Source organism: Ictidomys tridecemlineatus, chromosome 13, assembly GCF_052094955.1.
Source record: "Ictidomys tridecemlineatus isolate mIctTri1 chromosome 13, mIctTri1.hap1, whole genome shotgun sequence".
In the NCBI taxonomy this organism is placed as follows: Eukaryota; Metazoa; Chordata; class Mammalia; order Rodentia; family Sciuridae; genus Ictidomys; species Ictidomys tridecemlineatus.
The window spans coordinates 47227192-47239141 of record NC_135489.1 but is presented as its reverse complement, the minus strand read 5'-3'; positions in this window follow the sequence as shown (position 1 = coordinate 47239141).

Genomic DNA, 11950 nt, shown 5'->3' with positions numbered 1-11950 from the left:
CCTCAGAAAACAAGTTTCTGGCTAAGTTAGGGGAACAGGGAAAACATCAGGCGTTAGCTCTTTGAGAAGCCTATTGTATCCTGGAAGTAAGTGAAGGACACTGTTAGAGTTGGGTCCCAGGAAACTAGGGGTCCAAGGGCTCATCCAAAATAGGTGATGGTGAAATCCAGGTGGTGGGTTTTAGTCCATCTGTTTCCCAATTCATTTAAGTTATAGTCATGGTCTTGTTTTGGAAATCTTCAGTTGTCGTTTTGCTGTGTCATGTCCCCACCCCCAACCCCTCCGTGTACCCTGTCCCTACTAGATTGGGAGATAGGGCCCCAGGTCACATAGGCCAGATCCCTGCAGGACCTGAATAGCCTTGTCTCCTCTCCTGTATTCTAGGGACTGTCCTCACCCCCAGGGTCACATTTTTACAAGATTTTCCTTTCAGCAGATCAAGGGATCTATATGACATTCATGAAATTGGTGACCTTCAGGCAATTCATTATCCTTCATCTCTACCCCTCAGCCCCCACTCCCAATGGAATAAGACACAAAACCCATCCATCTTTTGCCTTGAAAATTTTCCAATTTGGCTGAGAAGACCCTTGCTAGGTCCCTACATGCAGAGTTTTGGAACATCTTAGCCCCTTTTCTCAACTTGAATCTACCTCCTTTTAATTGATTCTCTGTCTCTAACCTCACCCATGCTGGGCAAGACCCATACCACTGAGCCATGCCTCAACCCCAGAGAGCGTTTTCTAAAATGAAAATCGTTCTCCAGCTTAAAAAGTTTCATTAGTTTCCTAGTTTCTGGGAAAAGGTATAAAGCCCTTCATATGATATTTGGGGTCCTTAGAGATCTGGCACCTTCTTCCCTCCCATTACCTATTACCAAATTTCTTCAATCTGGTTATGCTCTTTCCCAGCGCCTGTGTGACTCTCCTACTGTGACCAGTCTCCGCTTTTTCTTCCAGATGGTGAACAGTAAGAGACACTGCCTTGTTTGTTTTTCTGTCCTTAGTACTCTACACAGGTGGCCAGCTACGGGACCTCAGGAATTGTTTGCTGACTCATTTTAAATAGAAATCTTCCTAATATGCATTATGTGCCTTGAAAGAAGTGATTGCAACAAAGTGGAACTATTTAGGGCTGGCTCAGTTGTTGTCCTGGATGACATCCTGGTACTGTGGAGTCGTGTTCCAGAACTAGGAAGGAAAGCAAAGCATTTTTTAATGGGTAATTTTGGCTATTGTCTCATCAATAGAATGAGAACCCAGGATCTCATGCATGCTAAGCGAGTGCTCTACCCACTGAGCTACATCCCCAGCCCTTTTTATTTTATTTTGAGGCTGAGACTTCTTAAATTGCCCCGACTGGTTTTGAACTTGCAATCAATCCTCCTGTCTCAGCCTCGTGAGTAGCTGGGATTACAGGCCTGTACCACTGCACCAGGCTTTTGTTGTATTCTTTTGAGATGGGGTCTCACTATGTTGTTCATGCTGTCAAACTCATGGGCTCAGGTAATTCTCAGTTTCCATGACTGACCTGAGGACAATTTTGCATTAACTACCAGCTCTTATAAATGAGTTTGACCAAATGATTCCACTCCTAGGATTCTTTCTCACAGAAATGCAGGTTTTTGTTTGTTTGTTTGTTTTGGGTTCTGGGGATTGAACCCAGGGGTGCTCAGCCACTGAGCCACATTCCCAGACCTTTTTGTTTTTTATCTTGAGACAGGGCCTAGCTAAATTGTCCAGGCTGGCCTCAAACTTGCAATCCTCATGCCTCAACCTCCTGTATAGCTGGGATTACATGCATGAACCTGTCCAGAAATGCAGTTTTTGAGATCAAAATGTTGGAATTGATGATTCAAAGACCCATGGACATTGACCCCCACAGACAGCTATGTAGCAGTTAATAGGCATTTATGTTTCTGATATGAAGGATGTCATCAAGTAAAACTATCAAAAAGAAAATATCTGAGGAAAAATATTGAATAGTATCATCTTCAAACATTTGTGTGTAATTTGTTTTTTAAATGTATGAATGATTTTAGAGATGGAACTCACAGTACTCAATCACTGAGCTATCTCCCAGCTCCTTCTTCTATGTTTAAAAAATAATGTAGAAGGATACTCTTCAAATGGAAGGCCATGTTCATTCCTGGGAATGGGGTATGGAAAAGAATTCGGGAAATGGCAAGTTTTTACTTTTTGGGTTTTGGAGTGGCTTAAGTGCTGAACTATACCAAGGTTCACTGGGGGCAGTGTAGAGTAGGTGACCTAAAAGCTCAAATATTATTAGCACTGATTTGGTTGAATTTTCTTTGCCTTCTATCTGCTGGCAGTCAATGTTATCAACCCCCTTTTCTCAGAGTTACTTGAATTTATTTATTTATTTTGGGTACTGGGGATTGAACCCAGTGATGCTTTTTACCACTGATCTAAGTTTTCAGCCCTTTTTATTTTTTATCTTGAGGGCCTCAAGATTAAAAATAAAAATCGGTTAGGGTCTCACTAAGTTGCTGAGGCTGGCCTTGAACTTGCAATCCTCCTGCTTCAGCCTCCAGATTCACTGAGATTACAGCCGTGTGTGCCACTACACCCGGCTTGAGCAATTTGCTTTTGAAGAGGGGATTCTGGAAGATGAGGAATGGTTTTTAGGAGCTAAAGTCTTGGTTTGCTCCTGGAGAAGGTGATAGCTAAGGAGACCATTTGGGTCAGGGGGACTTCCCTGACATTATCCATAAAAATGGTCAGTGTGGATCCACGTTGAAAAGCTCATGTTGGGGGTATGGTGGGCTCAACAGAATACTTTATTCCTATCAGTTATGCTATTGGAGGGTAAAGCCTGTGCTATGGGGATGAGGTAGAGGAACAATGTAAATGCTAATGACTAATAACTACCAACTACTGAGTGTTTATTGCTTTGCATTAGAGAAAATGTATAAAGAGAAATATCCTCCCATGTGGATCCATGATTAAAACACCTCTGTAGACCCTGCAGATTTCTCTTATTGTCTTCATGTTCCCTCTGGCCTTAAAATGAAAGCTTACAGACACTGATTGGAAGGGCAGATCTGACTGAATCCAGATTTCATGCAGCACGTTACCACGACACGGTTTGTCCTCCAGTAACCTAAGGGAGCGTGCAGAGGGAGCAGGCTAGTTACTGTAGCCACTATCACATGGGAGTTTGGGAGGGGATCTCTAGGAGACGTCTCTTGGAAGATGCCTGAATAACACAAAGGGGCAGTGTGGTATAATGAAAAGAACAGGGACCCCAAAGCCTGACAGATCTGTTTTAATCTCAGCCCTGATTTGGAAACAGCCAAGGACAAGCTACCTCTCTGAGCTTCGATTTTGCCCTCTCTAAAGTGGACAAATGGGGCTGGGACTGGGGCTGGGGCTCAGTGATAGAGCACTCTCCTGGCACACGTGAGGCACTGGGCTTGATCCTCAATGCCACCTTAAAAAATAAATAAAATAAAAAAAATAAAGTGGACAAATAACCCTGATCTCACAGAGCTGTAGTGAAGAGTTAAAGGAGCAAAGCCCAGAGCCCTGCTTGGCAATGGGAGGACAGCTGTTGGCGGTATGGATTTATGCTCTAATAATAATGAGCAAGTTTCATACGGCACCATAGTTACCAGCCCTTTCACATGCATTATCTCATTTGACCCTCACGTCAAGCCATCAAGCTATTATTTCTCTGCTCCCTCCAGTTGCCTGCTTCAGACAAAAGAGTGCTTTCCACTAGACTCCCTCACATCCATTTACACCTCAAACCTCTGGAATCTGGCTGAGGCCCACCATTCAGCTGGGACTTTTCTGGCCAATGTCACCTAAGGTTTGCTCCAGGCAAAACCTAGTTCATAGACACCCTTCTGTCCCTAACCTGATGGATTTCCTGATTGTGCTTTAAAGTAAATCCTTAGTTTCTAGGATTTACTCCCTGCTGGTTCTCCTCATGCCTCTCCAATTGCTGTGCTTCTGTCTCGCTCTGAGGATAAAGACCAAGGTCTTTACCCAACATGGCCTCTAGGTGCTGCCCAGCTGGCTCTTGCCCACTCGCCCCTCATATTCTTCAGCCCTTTGCCCATGCACTTTCCTTTGCTGAAACACCCTACAAACCCCACCGTGCCCTTCTGCTTCCCTCTGCGCCCCTCCAGACCCTTGCCAACCGATCTTTGGGTCTTGGGGTAACCATCACTTCCTCCAATACCCAACAGCATGCTGAGCCCCTGATACGTTTTGCAAGGCACAATGTACTTCTCTTTCTAGCATTCATCATAATCACGAATATTGGTGCAATCATTTGATTAGTAGTTTTGAATACTTCCTCCCAAAATGGTCCCTGAAAGTAATCCCCATTGATCTTATTCCCTCCTTGGTCTCTGAGGAACCCAGTGCCTGTAAGTGTTGGTCAAATGAATGGATCTGGATGAACACTGTCCTTTCCCTCTTCCTTGCTGGCTACTGCTCTCCTCACCTTAAGTCTTGATCTACATCCATCCACCTCCAAACCCCTGTTATCTTTTTTTTTTTTTTTTTTTTTTTGGTACTGGGGATTGAACACAGGGGCACTCAACCACTGAGCCACATCCCCAGCCCCATTTTGTATTATATTTAGAGACAGAGTCTCACTGAGTTGCTTAGCACCTTGCTGTTGCCAAGGCTGGCTTTGAACTCACCATCCTCCTGCCTCAGCATCCAGAGCCGCTGGGATTATAGGCATACGCCACAGTGCCTGGCCCCAAACCCCTGTGTTGTCTTCAGAAAGCACCAGCTTTATGTCATTTCTTTGCCAAATGGCTTTGATGGCTTCTCACTGCCCTAGATGAAGTTTGGGGTCTACCCTGCTTCTCTCTCTAGTCTTCCTCTCTCATTTGCAGCGCTGGGGATCCAAACCAGGGCCTCATGCACGTTAGCTAAGCACTCGATCACTGCACCCCAGCCCCTCAAGTCTCACTTAAAGTATAAACTCATCCTTGGAATGCTGAGTTCAGTCGTATTTAACCAAACTGCTTCTTGTTCCTGGAATTGTGGTCTCTGCCCCTTGTTAGGTTTCCTATATCTTGGCTCTTGCTGTCTCTTCTGCCTGGAAGGAATACCACCCCCTCCCTGCTTCCCACCATTTGTCTGGCTACTTGGTCACCTGCCCTGGCTGGGGTGTCTGTCCTGTGTGAATCTGGGTGTCTGTCTACTTGTCTGTGTCCTCCACTGGATGGCTTTAGCCTTCCTTAGCTCATCTGAATGAGAACTTTTGGGGGTGAGGCTTGGGCCTGAGTAACCCTGAAAGCTTTCCAGGAGACTGCAAAGTGTACCAGAGTGAAGATCCACCACCCGAGGCCTCTCCTGCTCTTCCTACAGAAAGGTCCTCTCTGTCCCAGGCTCCTGAATAAAAGATGCTGCTATCTTCCTAACTTCTTTCCCAAGGTGCCCAACCCCCCATGGTCCTCTCATATGACCTTGGAGGGCACAGTATTTGGACAGCTCTCAATACAGTTCATTATGGCTCTTGGTGATGTATATCCCCTTGTCTAATGACGGGGCTTCTGAAGGATTGTGCCCAGCATAGACAAGAAGGCCTGCAGTGTCACAGATTCTTTGTAACTATTAGTTAGATTGCATTCAGTGGAAACCTCAGCTGCATTTGGATTCCTGTGGGTTGTTAGGGAGTTGGATCTTTCCCCTTTCCTCCTCCAAGCTGGACCAAGAGGCTGCATGCACCTTTTTTTCTTCTGCTCTGATAATTTGCCCTTCATGAGGGAGGCCACTCTAGCTGCAGTAAGTCCAGTTTGGCTCACATCATAATGACAAGGTTGTTTTGCAGGCCTTGGGCACACTTTGAATTGTTGAGGCCAACATCAATGAAGATTTCAAAGCCATAAACTCAAGGAACACAGCTTGCAGTTAGATGGACTAATTGATGGACTTCATAGTCTTTCCTAAGAAACAAAAATGTCCCTCCAAGTCCCAACTGAAAGTTTTTAGCATCTGAAACTTCCTTTTACAAGCTAAAGGCTTCCCAACCAGTTCCTACTGCTCTTCTATAAAAAGTCCATCCCAACAGGCCACCAGCTACTCTGCTGCTAACTGGACTCTTTCCTCAGAATCCTCCCTCACCTTAAATGAATTTCCTGCTCTCACCGAAAAACACCCACCCACCATTCATTTGACCATTTTTGAAGGTCAGATTCAAAAGTCAACTCCTGAAGTTCTCTCTGTGCTTCTGAATCACTCAATTTCTTATTGTTGAATTATCTGTTCATTCAGGAAACACCAAGCTGGTATCAGGTTCATCTTTCCATCATCATGATCTATGCTTTCTGATATTTGTGTTTCTTTGAGGGTGGTGGCTGGGTCTTGTTCCTTTGTCTACACTGTCCTGTCCCCTTCCGCGTGGTCACATGCAATGGTGTGACTGGCTGAACTGGGTCTTGTTGGAGATCATCAAGGCAATGGGATCAGGGCACAAATTTTCTTCTAGATGTGGGTAGAAGGGTTATTTGTTTATTTTGCAGTGCTGGGGATCAAACCCAGGGGTTCACACATGTTAGGCAAGTGCACTACAAGGGTTTATTTTGACCTATCAAAGCAGAACACCTACAGACACTTGAGAAGTGGCTTCTAAAGGAAGTCTCCAGTAAGAGCGCATCCCATGGTGCCACCTTCCAATTCTTCCAATTGTGCTTAAGATGAATGGGAAATATCTCCTCCAGAGCCATTTTTTCAGCTGTGAACATTGGAGTCCTTTGGCAGTTGAGTTGGGATGTCTCCGTGACTCTAGTCACTTTGTGTGATTTGCATGTGGCTGCCGTCCTGAGGTTCTTCTCAAAATCACTCAGATCTCCCAAACCTGGTCCTGGGGTGGCCCAAATTCCCTGAACTCTCCTGCAAACCATCTCCCTTGCATTCTCCCTTGCATTCTCCTTGTGTGTCTTTCTCTTCCTGTTGCTGCTGTAGGTGAAGAAGATTTCTCTGACAAGGTGTTTGCTTTCCCAGTGAATAAATGAGAGCTGATCTTCGGTGTCTTGAGACCAGATTGGGATTTTTCTAATTCTTAGCATGGACTTTAAACCTAGGTTGGGAGTGGAAGGGTCCTGGGGATTGAATCCAGGGGCGCTTAACCACTGAGCCACATCCCCAGCCCTTTTTATTTTTTTTTGTTTTGTGACAGGATCTTGCTAAATTGCTGAGGCTGGCCTCAAACTTGCCATCCTCCTGCCTCAGCCTCCTGAGCTGCTGAGAATACAGGTATGTGCCACTGCAACCGGCTAACCCTATTTTTTCTGAAAGGTGAAAAGTAAATCCCATGCTGACACTGATTACCCATTCAGAACACAAACGTCTCCCAAGCTCCAGGTCTTTTATGTGGTGCCTCAAGCTTCAAAGGTGGGTTCTGTCTTTCTCCTTCTCAACTCAGAGACAGCTTTTACTCTATCAGGGACTTGTCAAGGTGAAAAGAACGTAAGACGGAGAGAAAGTCTTGTAACCAAAGCTAGGACAAACGAAGTACCAAATAGAAGGTGGCTTTGGGCAAAACATAATTTCTGTGGGAAACAGCTTTTGCAAAGTCAAGATGAATGAGTGTGTTAGTACAGAGACTTTTTTTCCCCCTGCCTTCTACAAATGATCAAGGAAAATGGATTTTTAAAATGTAAACATTCTCTTGTAGTATTTACAGCTTCTCTAATATAAGAGGACAAAGGTCCCAGAGCTTAAAGGAAAAAAAGCAGGAACAGGCAGATAACATTTCTTTGACAGTTTGATTGTAATCTAAATATAACAGGAAAATTGCTCTATCCATAAAGCATAGTGATGGATAAATATCTGGGGGAAGGAGATTATTGGATCCTTTTTTTCTTCTTTTTCTTCTTTACTTTTTTTTCCTAATGAGTATTCTTTCTTTGAGAAACGACTGGTGATGAAGATAAATTGGGATCAAATGGAAAGCCAGGGTCAGGCTTTGGTGACAGGTTTTGGGGAAACAAGGTATGAGAGCAGAGACGCTCCCAAATGAAATGCAGGGCCTCAGACATCATGAGGTCCACTCATTCATTTTATGTAAGGGTATCAAGCCCAGGTGGGTACAGAGTTTGGGGAAGCACCAAGCCTCATCTCATGACATTTCAGGAGCCCCCTGTTGAATGGGATACACAGGGAGTGGAGGTATTTTTCTATCAAACTGGCGGTCTAATGAAAAATGTCCTGAGAAAGAAATCTTTAAATTACTTCCATAATGATCTCTATTCTTCCTTCCTCCTTCCTTCCTTCCTTCCTTCCTTCCTTCCTTCCTTCCTTCCTTCCTTCCTTCCTTCCTTCCTTTCTCTCTCTTTCTTTCTTTCTTTCTTTCCCCTAGTTGTAGTTGGACATAATACCTCCATTCTATTCATTTATTTTCATGTGGTGCTGAGGATCAAACCCAGGACCTCCCATGTGCTAGGCAAGTGCTCCACCACTGAGCCACAACCCTAGCCCTCTTTTCTTTCTTTTTTTCTCTTTTCTTTTTGGTACCAGAGACTGAATGCAGGGACAAGGGACATTCAACCACTGAGCCCCATCCTCAGCCCTTTTTTTTTTTTTTTGTACTGTATTTAGAGACAGGTTCTCACTGAATTGCTTAAGTCCTCGTTTTTGCTGAGGCTGGCTTTGAACTCGACATCCTCCTGTCTCAGCCTCCTGAGCTGCTGGGATTACAAATCTGTGCCACCATGCCTTCTGGACGTCTATTTGGTAGCAAAATCACTCGCCAATAGAAAACTATTGTCCAAAGATAATCATTATTGCCTGGGTGTACAGTGTAGAGAATTTTGGCTATGCTCAGTCTTGCTCTACTGTTGGTTTTTGAGAGGTTTCCATACCTTTAGGTTTTTGCTCCCTGCTCAGTGAAAGAGCCTGACTTCTCTCTGCTCCACTTGGCTCTGGGGCTGTTGACAAGCCTCTGGATCAGTCTTTTGGCACCAGCTCTGGGCCTCAGCTGTTGCTCATGCTGTTAGAGATCCTCCTGCATGAGAAGGGTGAGTGCTACAGGCCCCGAAGACCCCCATGGTGAATTCTTCAGCCACATTCTCCCTCCAGGGAGAGGTGGCCCTGCCATCCCCCAACTCCTGGCCTGGACTTCATGGAGAAATTCTTTCAGAGCTGCTTACCAATCGCCTTCCCCCAGGGAGCTCTTTAAGGGCAGTGACCGTGTCTCATTTATTTCTGCATCCCCCATGTTTAACCCCGAGTGAGCCGTTAATCCATGTTTGTGGCATGAAGTGATGTTACATGAGCACTCGAGTCTATGAAAACAAAACAAATTTAGTTTAGCTTAACAAATTTCTTTTATTTCAATCATTTGCTAATGAAGCAGTCATTGAGCTCGTTCTATGGGTGGATGCCAGAGTAGGATTGGAAATATTGTCTCTGCTCTCAGAGGATGTCCAGTTAACTAATATGACAAAAGGAGTAATTCAGGGTTGAGGTTGTGGCTCAGTGGTAGAGCGCTCGCCTAGCGTGTATGAGGCCCTAGGGTTGATCCTCAGCACCACACAATGATAAATAAAGGTATTATGTCCATCTACAACTAGAAAATATTTTTTAAAAAGGAATAATTCCATCAAAATGTGCTCTCTTTCTCAATCTCTGTGTCTCTCTGTTTCTGTCTCTGTCTCTCTGTCTCTCTCTCTCACACACACACACTCACACACGCACACACACACAAACACAAAGTGCTCCCTAGTGACCTCATCTAGGAACTAGACTCTCATCTTCATCAGAGGATCATTCGGAGAAAGGGAACCCATCAAAGTCATTTTGGATGTTGTTATTACCATTGACATGGTTCAGTTGGCATTAGGTAAACTGTAGGCGAAAAATAATGATTGGCCTAGTCATTAGCCACCCAGTTGTGTATATACTCTGTACATCTCAGAACCCTTTTCACCTCTGAAAGAGAGAGAGAAAAAAAATCACTTTGATGCTTTCTTTTTTTTTTATTTTTTATTTTTATTTTTTGAGAGAGTGAGAGAGGGGAGAGAGAGAGAGAGAGAGAGAGAGAGAGAGAGAGAGAGAATTTTAATATTTATTTTTTAGTTCTCGGCGGACACAACATCTTTGTTGGTATGTGGTGCTGAGGATCGAACCCGGGCCTCACGCATGCCAGGCGAGCGCGCTACCGCTTGAGCCACATCCCCAGCCCCCACTTTGATGCTTTCAAATCAAATAGGTTAGTGTCTGAGACACCAACTTTTCCAACATCTTTTAATGACCAAGATACCTATTTGTCTCCTGAGACCTTCTCTATTAACAGTCTTCAAGAAATTATCAGAAAATGGGTCACAGGACAGGAGAGTGATGCCTGGGGGACACATGAGCTTACATCCTCCAGAAGAGACTTCCCCTTGCCAGAGATAGGCTGTGCCACACCAACAGCTAAAGCAGTAAATTGTGTTCTAAGCCCAAAATGTTATCATGGTTTACCTAAGAAAATAAGCAAATCTTACAAAATGTGGTTTGGAAAATACTCCCGGCAGCTTCTGCAAAATATCTCTGAATGGAGAGCAAATTCCACCCATGTCTTGCCAGGTCTCAGGGAGGGAGACCCAGGCTGGCGGGGTGTGGGGGGGGGCTTTATTTGCCCAGCATCTAACACCAGCCTGTGCTTGTGACAGTCCCAAAGGCGGCCGTGAATAACAAGTATATCACAAGGGTTCTCAAATAGGAGAGTGGAGTTGGAACAAAGAGCAGGCACCAGCCAGACTTCCTCTGTTAAAGATTATCCAACGTGTCACCTGGGTGCCAACATGCCCATAAATCCCAGCAGCTCTAAGCAGCTCTATCTCACCTAGTGGGACTGAACGGCTTTGAAACCCTGCCCGGGACCTCGCAGCATTCCATGAAACGACCTCATCACAGGGGAATGAACTTTATCTCCAAGACTATAAGTGTGTTTGCTTTAAAGATGATTTACCATGCTCAACAATGACCAGATTTCCTAAATTAAACCTCATCTCTTCGTATAAAGACATATCTCACAATTTCATCAAGAGGAATGTATCCGCTGGAAGCGTAAATCTCTCTGGGTTGGCCTTGAATGAATCTGAAGGTGGATTCCCAGTTCTGCGGAAGCAAAGATAGGAAGGTTTCTCATTTAGGGAAGGCAGGAACCACCAGGCCCGTGCCAATCAGAGAGAGAGGCTAGGGAAGCTCCCTCCCAAACTCTTCCTCCTTCTAGGTCCTAATGGCCTCCTTTCCTTTGGAAGGTGAAGCTATCAGGCTCATGACTTGGGATAGATAAAGAGTTGATTTGTCTTTTCTTTGCCTGAATCAGCAGGGAAAGCCTGTCACTGTGAGCAAGGACCACCCTGACCTCTTAGGGGTGGAGGCAGCCCTCCGGCCCTCCTCTGGTTTTATTTGTCTTCCCTCAACAATGACTCTGCAGTGGCTTCCAACCACGCAGCCTGGCTCTCAGCGGGACCTGGCCTCCATTCCTGGTCAAAATGTGTTCCTTTTGCTCTAATTGCTTCAGGGTATCTACAGTCCGGTTAAAGGATAGAGTCTAATCCATGAAAGCCATTTGAGGACCATTAGGGTCATCCCCTAGTATCCACAGGGGATCAGTGCTAGGACCCCTGCAAACAAGAAATCCAGTGTCACTCACATCCCTGATTAATAGATGCTGACCAATAATAGGAGGTGGGGGAGTGAGGCAAGATTGGAGGAACTTTAATTGGACAAAGGGGAGGGAGGGACGGGGGTGGGGCATGGGGACAGGAAAGATGGTGGAATGAGATGGGCATCATTACCCTAGGTACATGTAGGACTGCACATGTGGTGTGACTCTAGATGGTGTACAACCAGAGAAATGTAAAGTTGTGCTGCAATGGTGTGCAATGAATGGAAATGCATTCTGCTATCATGTATAACTAATTAGGACAAATTTTTTTTTGAATGGAGCTCAGTGGTAGAGCATGTGC